The sequence below is a fragment of the Armigeres subalbatus genome, unplaced genomic scaffold (assembly GCF_024139115.2).
Source record: "Armigeres subalbatus isolate Guangzhou_Male unplaced genomic scaffold, GZ_Asu_2 Contig527, whole genome shotgun sequence".
In the NCBI taxonomy this organism is placed as follows: Eukaryota; Metazoa; Arthropoda; class Insecta; order Diptera; family Culicidae; genus Armigeres; species Armigeres subalbatus.
The window spans coordinates 24,499-36,357 of NW_026943290.1; positions in this window are offsets into that span (position 1 = coordinate 24,499).

Here is an 11,859-nt window from a genome sequence, read left to right on the forward strand (position 1 = left end):
CATTTTGCCAAAAAGTAATAATCTTTCACATCACAAGATAATTTTTTTTTGTTCTCAGAAAAATCTGAATTATACGCTATAAGCGGTATTACCGGTATCAATACCGCTAATACCGAAATACCGGTTTTTACCAAAAAATGATCAATATCGACGTCCTATCAAAAACTCATTTTTTGTCCTGACACAGTTCTTATTATGCTGACTCATCTATGCATTAAGCATCCATGAGGCTATGTTTGCCCCCCCCCCAACACCCCACTTTTGGCACTTACGGCACTGAGTTTTCCCTAGGTGTGCGGCAATATTCCCATGTTAGTCGGACATGGCATTATCTCAACTCTTTATACAATTCTTGAGAAATGCCTCTCTAGGAAGTACCAGAGCGAGATTTATTTTTCATCATTACTTCTTGGACTGTCACAAATCCTGGCTATTGTGAAATTTTAATTTTAATCTCATCCAGTGAATTATCATCACTGGGAAGACCTTTTATATAAGATGACTTTGAACAATTCGGCACCAACATTTCGAAAGGGCGAAACTGGTTTTGTAAACAAGAGCTTCTCACTTCGCTGGTGGACTGATTTGTGTCCACCCACGCTATCCAGAGCCATTGAATGAAAAAAGAGGACTCGCTGCTTCCATCAACCGATTTTCGATCCTTTGGCACCAAACGAAAGCTGTAGATTCCTACAGTAAGGTTCGTTGGTGTTTTATCCAAATTGACCTCTCTAGTCCCCGGGGAACCTATAATAAAGAGATAGTGATTGAACTCATCAATTAGGCACCTAAATTTGGAGTGGAAACATTTGAAACATAAAATTTCTTACGAATACGTGTTCTAATGATTCCAATTCTATTTGCTATCATATATATGTACATACATCATTTTTGGGCAATTTCATCTATTGAGCAGTCATCGGAAAGCCTCTGGGAGATCCGGAACAGCCGTAAAAATGATCAATTCCAGCAGTTCATCCATTTTTTCGTAACCGTTCATCCTAGAACTTCGCGATTTTTAGACAATGCACAATGGCCGGGCTCCATACAAAGGGACGACCAAAACAACCAAAACATGATTTCGCAGATTGTATACTTTTTTTTTGATCTCAATAAAAAGTAAATAAACTATATATTCATGCGCACTGATTTAAAACTAATTTGAAAATGGTTTTCATTATTGTTAGAGGCATCAAAGTGGCATTAGTGAAAAATGTGGAACAAGTTCATTTCCAAAAAGGCGTAAAGAACACATATCTACACCGTATGATAATGTTCTATTTTATTAACTACATATAATATACCGCCGGAAATAAGTATAAAGACAAGCATGTTTTTCATACATTTTCATTATGTTTGAGAATCGAAATCTCGATTCGTAGCGATTCGATTTGGCTAAAATTTTACTAGGCACCTGTTTTCCACTTGAACTTTCGATCTTTGAGTGAATTGTATACATCTCTAATGATTTTGACCTCCGAATCTGGAAATAATTATAAAGACACCACTTTTTTATATGGGGCTCCATACAACAGACCTGTCTTTATAATTATTTCCAGCAGAAACGCGTATAAGTAGAATATATGCATAAATATAACTTTCATTGAATAAAAATTCAAGTCATTTTAGGCCTGCTGGCAAAAAATCAGCCCAATCGAATCGCTAAGAATCGAGATATTGACTTCTCAACATGGCCATTTTGTATGGAAACCGAGCTTGTCTTTATACTTTTTTCCACCAGTGTAGTCATACTAAAACCTTTCCATAGCAAATTTTACATTCATAAAAAATCTTTTGTTTTTTTAGCCGCTTGATTGAAAAATGTCTGACAATTCGAAGATTTTGACAATGAAAAACCTTTTGTCGCCGCTACTCTACATGTTCCACGTTCCAGTGTAGCATCAGACCTTTCAGGGAGCGTCGAGAAAGTTTGCACATATTTACACATTTCTAAGTTAGAGCCTCATTTTTTTCATAACGACAGTATTTGCGTGACTACCATGCTGACGAAATTCCACGTTTCTGCATCTCGGCAAATTGCTTCAATAATGTTCTCTGCGTTTAGGATAGGCATCTCTCTCCATACTGCTTCAAATCTAGGCAGTCGAAGATCACGTGCTCGGATGTTTCTAAAACGTGCTCTAAAACTGAGAATGAAATAAAATCTTATCCTAGACACTTTTCAAATATATAAACTCCAAATTGAAATCTAGCAACTTTCCATCCTGTATGAATTATAATGATAACACAGGCAATGACTCGCAAAGCTGATTTTTTTCAAAAAACTTTTTCTACATCTAATGATACCGATCGTGATTGCAAATATTTTGAGGTTTTTCCTGATTTTCCCAGTGATATAACTGTTCGCCAAATCCATGTAAATGACATTTTTGATTCACTCAAAGGTTTAGATGCGTCCAAGAGCCCTGGTCCTGGTGGAATTCCTACACTCTTCCTAACAACCTTAGCTACTGAGTTCACTGACCCATTGTTTTGGTTATTTAATTTGTCCCTTGAAAGCGGAGTCTTTCCTAAGTTATGGAAAAGATCCTATCTGACACCTATTTTTAAGTCTGGTTTAAAATCGGATGTTTGTAATTATCGTGGTATAGCCCTTTTATCTTCTATTCCAAAAATGTTTGAAGCAATTGTGAATAGAAATTTTTTTCTCAAATTAAAAAAAAATCACATCTACTCAACACGATTTTTTCAAAGGTCGTTCTACTACACGACCTTCTTGAATTTGTTCAATACTCGTTGGAAGCAATGGATAAAGGTAATTATGTAGAGGCTCTATACATAGATTTCGGTAAAGCATTCGATCGCGTTGACATACCTTTGCTTCTTTTTAAATTCAAAAAGATGAGATTTCATCCAGAACTCTGTAAATAGGTTGAATCATATTTGACTGATCGCGAGTTAGTAATGAAATTTAATGGAAAAAAAAAACTTTTCCTGTTCGTGCCACCTCTGGAGTTCCACAGGGCTCGCACCTAAGTCCTCTACTATTTATTATATTTATTAACGACTTCTTCTTCTTCTTCTTATTGGCATTACATCCCCACGCTGGGACAGAGCCGCCTCGCACACACCAAACTTTTTTCGCTGGAAATCAGCAAAATTTTGCTGGTTTTTGCCGAGCTGTAAAACCAGCAATCCATCTAGCAATATTTATATTGCTGTTCTTCCAGCAAACATCGGAATCATAAAAATGACTGGCGCTTTACTGTATTTTCAGCAAAAACAAAAATCCAAATAATTTGCTGTTATTCCAGCAGTTCGTTTTTATTACAGAAATATCTGCAGCAACTAACCAAGAAACGCAGTAAATTAAGAATGTTTTAGATAAAAGAATTAAATAACTTCTTTTGACATGTATCAGTTGATGTAATAAAAAAATAAAAATATATAAATAAAATTGTATCAGATTTTTGTTTGAACGACTGCTGATACGTCATAAGAAATCACCTCATACTAATAACCTTGTTGGGCATCAATTTTTATTTTCTATATGAATTTTTAAGAAATAAAAAAACACTATAATGATAATCACTGGATTTGTGGTGTTTCGAAGTTATATTGCCTGATTTTGTAAAAATGCACGCGGCAAACCCTTCATGGAAGGTACCGCCGCGCTTTCTGCAGCCCGTTTACTTGATTCTTATGGGTGAATAGCATTGCGGTGTATCGTTTGGCGCGGCCGTACCTTTCGACAGTCATTCGCCGCGTGAAGTTTTGTGCAAGTACCAATTTGGGAACACTACAAACGCCGAGCAGTGTATCATATCCAGAAAATCGGACAATAACATTCGCCGTCATGTCCAAGATATACTCGTAATCCTCCGGCTATAACAAAAGGTAGCGTCAAATATGATTATAACAATTTCCATTATGAGCAGAGATGCCAGATTTGAAGACATGTCTTCAATTTGAAGACATTTGAATCTCTGTGAAGACATGTATTTCGTGAAGACATTTTGAAGACTTTTCAAAATATTTGAAGCCTTATCTACTTATTTGAAGATACTTGAAGACAATCAATAAGCCAGCGAGAGAAAATATAATTTTATTTTTTAGTTATAAATTCTGCGACTTCTATGTATGGTCGGGGTTCAGCCAAATCACACCAAGCGCCAATGAAATATTTCCAATTTTTTGCCAAGGTTTTCATGTTATAGATTCACTTGGTCAAAAATCGCATCGGACATCGTTTAACGCCATAGCTGAGGATCCCTTACAACAAATGTACGCATGACTTTCCGTTTGTCTTTTCGGAACAAAATATCACAAGTTAGTCAAAAAGCCGCTTGGTGCGGTTTGGCTGAAAATTTCGAAAAAACAATACAAAGGTTATAATAGTCTTTGTCTGGGGCTTAGAATCTCAAACATAAAAATACATTCACACTAGCTGGCTGATAAATGCAACGCATTTTAGACTTTATACGTACGCACTTAACTTGAAGTTGGGCGCTGATTAAAAAATTCCCGATGGCGTGTATATAAAAAGGTATTTCGATCATTACATTGGAACGCAATTGCCGTTTTATTTAACGGCAAAAATATATTGAACTCTTCTATGACTTGATTTAATCTATTCAATCGTTGAATTCCATAGGAATTCATTTGATCTTTTCGGTATGTACATGTAACTTTCGTCTAAATATTCGACGGGAAACTCTTTGGAATTGTCTGTGAATTTTTAAAAGAATTTCCGACGAAAATTATGAGTAGTTTGAAATTGTAAATTCAGTACAAAATTTATATTTAATACTTTCCGTAAAAAAAACATAAAGAAAATCCTCCAAAATTTAAACGGAAAATTCATCTTGATTTCCACAATTCCCACAATAAATCCCTTTTAATTTCCACAAGAAAATTGTTTCAATAAATTTTCATTAAAAATTCTTACGAATGTCAATAAGAAATTGAAATTATGCTGGTGTTAAATGGGTATTTCTCATAACTTTCAAGGTAAATTTCTACAGGAAAATCTCCCTAAAAGAAATTCAGAGGAAACTTGCTACACACTTTTGTTAAATTTTTCCTTGAATTCTTTTGATTATTCTTCTAGAAATATTTTTGGACATTCTTCCAGTATTTACTTTGCGAATTCCTTTATGAATTTCTACAAAAAATCGTCCTGGTATTCTTTCTGTAATCCCTCCAGGAAATTGTCCGGTAGTTTCAGGGATGTTTCGAAAATCCTCCAGGACTTCATTTGGAAGAAGTTCCAGAAGTTTCTCCAGAGCTCCTTCAGTAGTTCCTTCACGAATTCCTCCAGTAGTTCTTCCAGGATTTTTTCCGAAAGTTTTGCCGGGATTGCGGCGGAAGCTCCACAAGATATCCCTCCGGAAGTTCTTCCTCTGGAAGATCTTTTAAAAAAGTTGCTGAATGACTCTCCAAGAATGCCTCCGGAAGTATACTATGAAATTTATCTGGTATTTCCTCCAGGATTGCTTTCGGAAATTTCTGCAGCAATACATCAGGAAGCTCCTCCCAGAATTCATCCAGAACTACCTCCAAGCATTTCTCCAGAAGTTTCTTTAGGAATTCCACCGGAAATTGCTTCAGTAATACCTCAGGAATATCCTTCAAAAATCCATCAGGAAAATCCTTCAGGTTTTCCTCCAGAAATAAACATCCGGAATTCATCCTGAAGTTTCTACAGGAATTCCTTCTTAAGTTCCTCTAAGAATTCCTCCGGAACTTCCTTCTGAACTTTTTCTGGATGTTTCTTCAGTAAATCCTTTGGATGTTCCAACAGGAATTCCACGGGAAATTTTCTTCAGGAGACTTCCAGAAGTAATTAGAAGCTCCATCCAAAATAAGTTATAAGAAGCTCCATCAGGAATTTATCCGGAAGTTGATCTAGAAATTATACCGGAATTGTTTCTTCAAGTATTTCACAGTAAATTTTGAATTCCAACAGGGTATGCTTTAAAAAGAAATTTGAAAGAATTCCACGTGAAAATTCTGTTAAAAATCCGCCTCAGTACAAAATCCAGGGGAAACTCGTCATAAAAAAATAAATAATTTTAAAGAATATTCTCTTGAAATCTAACAATTTGTAAGTTTTATTCCACATCAGTAAAACAAGGAGATTATTGAAATTACAAACCTATTGGATGTTGAAATTTCGCGCTAATAATCGTTATTTTAATATTGAAGACATTTGAAGACATTTTTAAACGACTGTGAAAACATATGAAAATATCTTCTGGCATCCCTGATTATGAGCCACTTACATGCATCCACTCACTCAACCAAGCTTTGCAAAACGTTTGATTGGTCTTGTGATCCTTTATTGGCTGTTGAAACGCCTCTGGTTTCAGAGTCTGAATAATGGACAATAGCAGTTCCAGATCCATTATAAAATTTTAAATTATAAAAAAAAACACAGCTTACATGGAAAATCGCGGAAACTGAGAAATTATGGCGGCCGTGCTCTTTTCGCGTATTTTTTTCTATCACGCGTGACTTCAATCTCGACTTCAATTTGACAGATAAACACATTTGCTGGATTTCCAGCAATAATATGACTTTTGCTGATTTTCAGTAAACAAGTTCTTTGCTGGTTTACAACCAGCAAACTGTTTTGCTGGAACGAGAAATGAAATTTTGGTGTACAGCTTAGTGTTCATTAAGCACTTCCACAGTTATTAACTGCGAGGTATCTAAGCCAGGTTACCATTTTGCATTCGTATATCATGAGGCTAGCACGATGATACTTTTATGCCCAGGAAGTCGAGACAATTTCCAATCCAAAAATTGCCTAGACCGGCACCGGGAATTGAACCCAGCCACCATCAGCATGGTCGCGCCTTACCGCACGGCTAAGGAGGGCCCTATATTAATGACTTATCCTACATCATAAAAAAAATAAAATTTTAATGTATGCTGACGATATTAAACTTTATTTAGAAATTAAAAATTCGGTAGATATCATCGCTTTTAAAATAATATTATTTTATTCAATACATGGTCTAACAATGAGGACAGCAGGGACAGGCCATCTGCGAGTTGTGGCGCCTGCCTAGGATGTGGTGGGGTTTGACAGTGGGCCCTGTTAAACCTCTATAAAAAGCTGCATGAATCCGCAAGTAGGCTCCGCCAAAGCGACCGTGTGCCGCTCAAAGCGCACAAGCCCAAGTCCTGGTGGGACGCTAAACAGCCCTGACACGACGGCCCTCCGACGAGACAGGAGGTTTGCGCAGGCCCACACGCTAACTTTCACTTACTCAGTGACTGAGTTAAATTGTATTGCTATCTCTTTCTATCACGGAAATTTTACTCAATTTCCATCAAAAGCAGGACAACTCAAAACTATGAGTAATCCTGCTTTTGACGGAAATTGAGTAAAATTTCCGCGGGAAGAAAAGTGATGGCAATACAATTTTACTCAGTCACTGAGTAGGTGAAAGTTAGAGTGCAATAAGCCGCCTTTAAAAACAACTATTACGAACGACATAGAAGATAATACGACTCGATACAATCGGCAACGACCTAGGCGACGAATAAAGGATCACGATTGGAAGCTTGGAACATGGAACTGCAAGTCGCTAGGCTTCGCAGGTTGCGACAGGATAATCTACGATGAATTACATCCCCGCAACTTCGATGTCGTAGCGCTGCAGGAAATCTACTGGACAGGACAGAAAGTGTGGAAAAGCGGGCATCAAGCGGCTACCTTCTAACAAAGCGGTGGCACCACCAATGAGCTGGGAACCGGCTTCATAGTGCTGGGAAAGATGCGCCAACGCGTGATTGGGTGGCAGCCAATCAACGCAAGGATGTGCAAACTGAGGATAAAAGGCCGTTTCTTCAACTATAGCATCATCAACGTGCACTGCCCACACGAAGGGAGACCCGACGACGAGAAAGAAGCGTTCTATGCACAGCTGGAGCAGACATACGATGGATGCCCACTGCGGGACGTCAAAATCGTCATCGGTGACATGAACGCTCAGGTAGGAAGGAAGGAAATGTATAGACCGGTCATCGGACCGGATAGTCTGCATACCGTATCGAACGACAACGGCCAACGATGCATAAACTTTGCAGCCTCCCGCGGAATGGTAGTCCGAAGCACTTTCTTCCCCCGCAAGAATATCCACAAGGCCACATGGAAATCACCTAATCAAGTAACGGAAAACCAAATCGACCACGTTCTAATCGACGGTAAATTCTTCTCCGACATCACGAACGTACGCACTTACCGCAGTGCGAATATTGAATCCGACCACTACCTCGTTGCAGTATGTCTGCGCTCAAAACTCTCGACGGTGATCAACACGCGTCAGAATTGTCCGCCGCGGCTAAACATTGGGCGGCTACAAGACGGTAGACTAGCCCAAGACTACGCGCAGCAGCTGGAAGTGGCACTCCCAACGGAAGAGAAGCTAGGCGCAGCATCTCTTGAAGATGGCTGGAGAGATATTCGATCCGCCATTAGAAGCACCGCAACCGCTGCACTAGGCACGGTGGCCCCGGATCAGAGAAACGACTAGTATGGCGGCGAATGTGAGCAGTTAGTTGAGGAGAAGAATGCAGCTTGGGCGAGATTGCTGCAACACCGCACGAGGGCGAACGAGGCACGATAGAAACAGACGCGGAACAGACAAAACACGATTATTCGGAGGAAGAGGAGCCAGCAGGAAGATTGAGACCGTGAAGAGACGGAACAGCTGTACAGCGCCAATAACGCACGAAAGTTCTATGAAAAGTTGAACCGTTCACGTAAGGGCAACGTGCCACAGCCCGATATGTGTAAGGACATAAACGGGAACCTTCTTACAAACGAGCGTGAGGTGATCCAAAGGTGGCAACAGCACTACGAAGAGCACCTGAATGGCGATATGGCAGACAACGGTGGCGGTATGGTAATGAACCTAGGAGCACGCGCGCAGGACATGCGACTTCCGGCTCCGAATCTCCAGGAAATCCAGGAGGAGATCGGCCGGCTGAAAACAACAAAGCTCCTGGAGTTGACCAGCTACCAGGAGAGCTGTTTAAACACGGTGGTGAGGCACAGGCTAGAGCGCTGCACTGGGTGATTACCAAAGTTTGGGAGGATGAGGTTCTGCACGGATACAAATTTCACCCATTTGCTTCAAAAATATACATGTTTATTTTCAAAATGATAATATGTTTGAATCAAACATATTTATTTTTAAAACCAAATTAAATCTCTGTTTGTTTTATACATACACTAGTGGGCAGCCCCTCGCTTGCTCTTGCAAAAGTAAGCAAAAACTAGAGTTCGGATCGGATCCAATCGGAAGTCAACAGAGGAGCAGGAGTAAGAGTGAATCATATGTTTTCTTGCTTCCAAATTGATGATAAGGATGTTTTTCAGGTACAGAAAGGTAAGTAAATGAAATATGGATGTTTGAAATTGTGAAATCTGGTAGTCAAATGCTACCAGAATATTAAAATTGGTAGAATTGATAAGAAAATATTATGAGCGGTCGAACCAAAACAATAATATCCATGTTTGCTTCAAACATTTAGCTGGTTGAAACAACTTGAAACGCACATTTGATTCAAAAAAAAGTTTTCGTTCGCTTCAAATGCAACAAAATGTTTGATCCAAACATATTTATGTTTGATGCCAGAACAAACTGAATTTACTTTTGGATTTACCTAGAATATGTTTGTTTTTAACGTAGTTTTTCTGCGTGTGCCGCAGGAGTGGATGGAAGGTGTCGTGTGTCCCATCTACAAAAAGGGCGATAAGCTGGATTGTAGCAACTACCGCACAATCACATTGCTGAACGCCGCCTACAAGGTACTCTCCCAAATGTTATGCCGCCGACTAACACCAATTGCAAGAGAGTTCGTGGGGCAGTACCAGGCGGGATTTATGGGTGAACGCTCTACCACAGACCAGGGGTGGCATTGTGCATCTCGATTCGAACGTAATTCTATCGAGTCGAACATGTTTGGCATTACGGGTTTCGATTCGATCTCGAAAACGACTCATCGTTCGAGTATGCTCGAGGAGGTACAAGAATAACGAGATGTTTTGGCATTATGGATGCTCGATAGCACACTGAAAAACGACTCAAGTCGAATGAAAAACGCTCGTCACCTTTTTAGCTTTCGAATGTTGTTCGAGAGTCATTTCTTGCTGAAAGTTTTAATTATAATTTGGTATTATTTCTCTACGAGAAGAGAATAAATGTTTTATTATTGTTTCTTGAGAAAAACAATGTCATAAGTATACCTTCTTTTACAGTTCCCTGACAATATGCAATCTCTAATTATCCCGAAATCCGCGTAAGAACGACTTCAACTAAAATCGGTTTTTCGAAGTTTTCACGTATTTCTTGACGATTTCGATAAACCGCGTGAAAAATCCAAGAGGAAAATCTGCGTAAAAACGTGTTTATTCCACAACTAGCAGACCCGACGAACTACGTTTCGCCTAAAATTGATTTATGATCAGAGACAGTTATGCAAAAAGTTGTGTTCCATTTGAGTGGCAGCCCCTCCTTCTATAGCGGGGAAGGGTCTCGAACCATCTTAAGAACCTTCCTCGAGCCCAAAAACCCCACCATACAAATTTTCACGCCGATCGGTTCAGTAGTTTCCGAGTCTATAAGGTTCAGACAGACAGAAATTAATTTATATTGATCTACGTAAAAATAAATGAGTTAAATAAAAAAACGCGCATGAGATGACTCAAGTGCATGTAACTAATACACATAGAAACATCAAAGTAATTTATTATCGAATCCTTCTTTAGCTTTAAATTATTTAGCTCAAAATTGGATCTGTGGCATAAATTCGAATAAACATAAAACTTATAATTTGTGTCGTAACAATATCTCAATTTACAAAACATGTCGTATCGGCATAATGTTTTAATCGGTTGCAACTGCTCAATAAATAATATTGCTTTTTAAAGTCATCGAGCACAATTTGCTTGTTTATAAATTAACTGTCAATTCATGCCATGAAGGATGCCTTCCCAACAGACAACATACTACACGCAGATGAAATTACTCTTATTCTCTCTGTTTACTCACATTCGCCATGCGCTGATGGTTGTCTCTCCTGCAGGCGGCATACTAAACACGGTGACAGCTATCTCTTATTCTCTCTGTTTACATTTCGTTTGACAGAACATACTCGATTGAGCTAGTACAGCACCATTCGAAATCTTGTACTGCGACTGAATGGAGTCGAACGAAATACATAATGCCGCATTTTTTTCGAAACGAATCCAAAGACTTACGAATCGAGTGATTCGATTCGAGATGCGCAATGTCACCCCAGGTGTTCGCCATACGTCAGGTATTGCAGAAATGCCGCGAATACAACGTGCCCATACATCATCTATTTATCGACTTCAAAGCCGCATATGATACAATCGATCGAGACCAGCTATGGCAGCTAATGCACGATTTCCGGATGAACTGAAACGGTTGATCAAGGCGACGATGGATCAGGTGATGTGCGTAGTTCGAGTTTCAGGGCATTCTCGAGTCCCTTCGATACGCGTAGAGGGTTACGGCAAGGTGATGGTCTTTCGTGTCTGCTATTCAACATCGCTTTGGAGGAAATAATACGAAGGGTAGGGATTGACACGAGTGGTACGATTTTCACGAAGTCTGTCCAATTATTTGGTTTCACCGACGACATCTATGTCTATATTATAACACGTAACATTGAGAGGATGGAGGACGCCTACATCAAACTGAAAAGCGAAGTTAAACGGATTGGACTAGTCATCAACACGTCGAAGGGCATGTACATGATAGGAAGAGTCTCAGGAAAGGACAACGTGAGCCATCCACCACGAGTTTCTATCGGTGGTGACGAAATCGAGGTGGTTGAAGAATTCGTATACTTGGG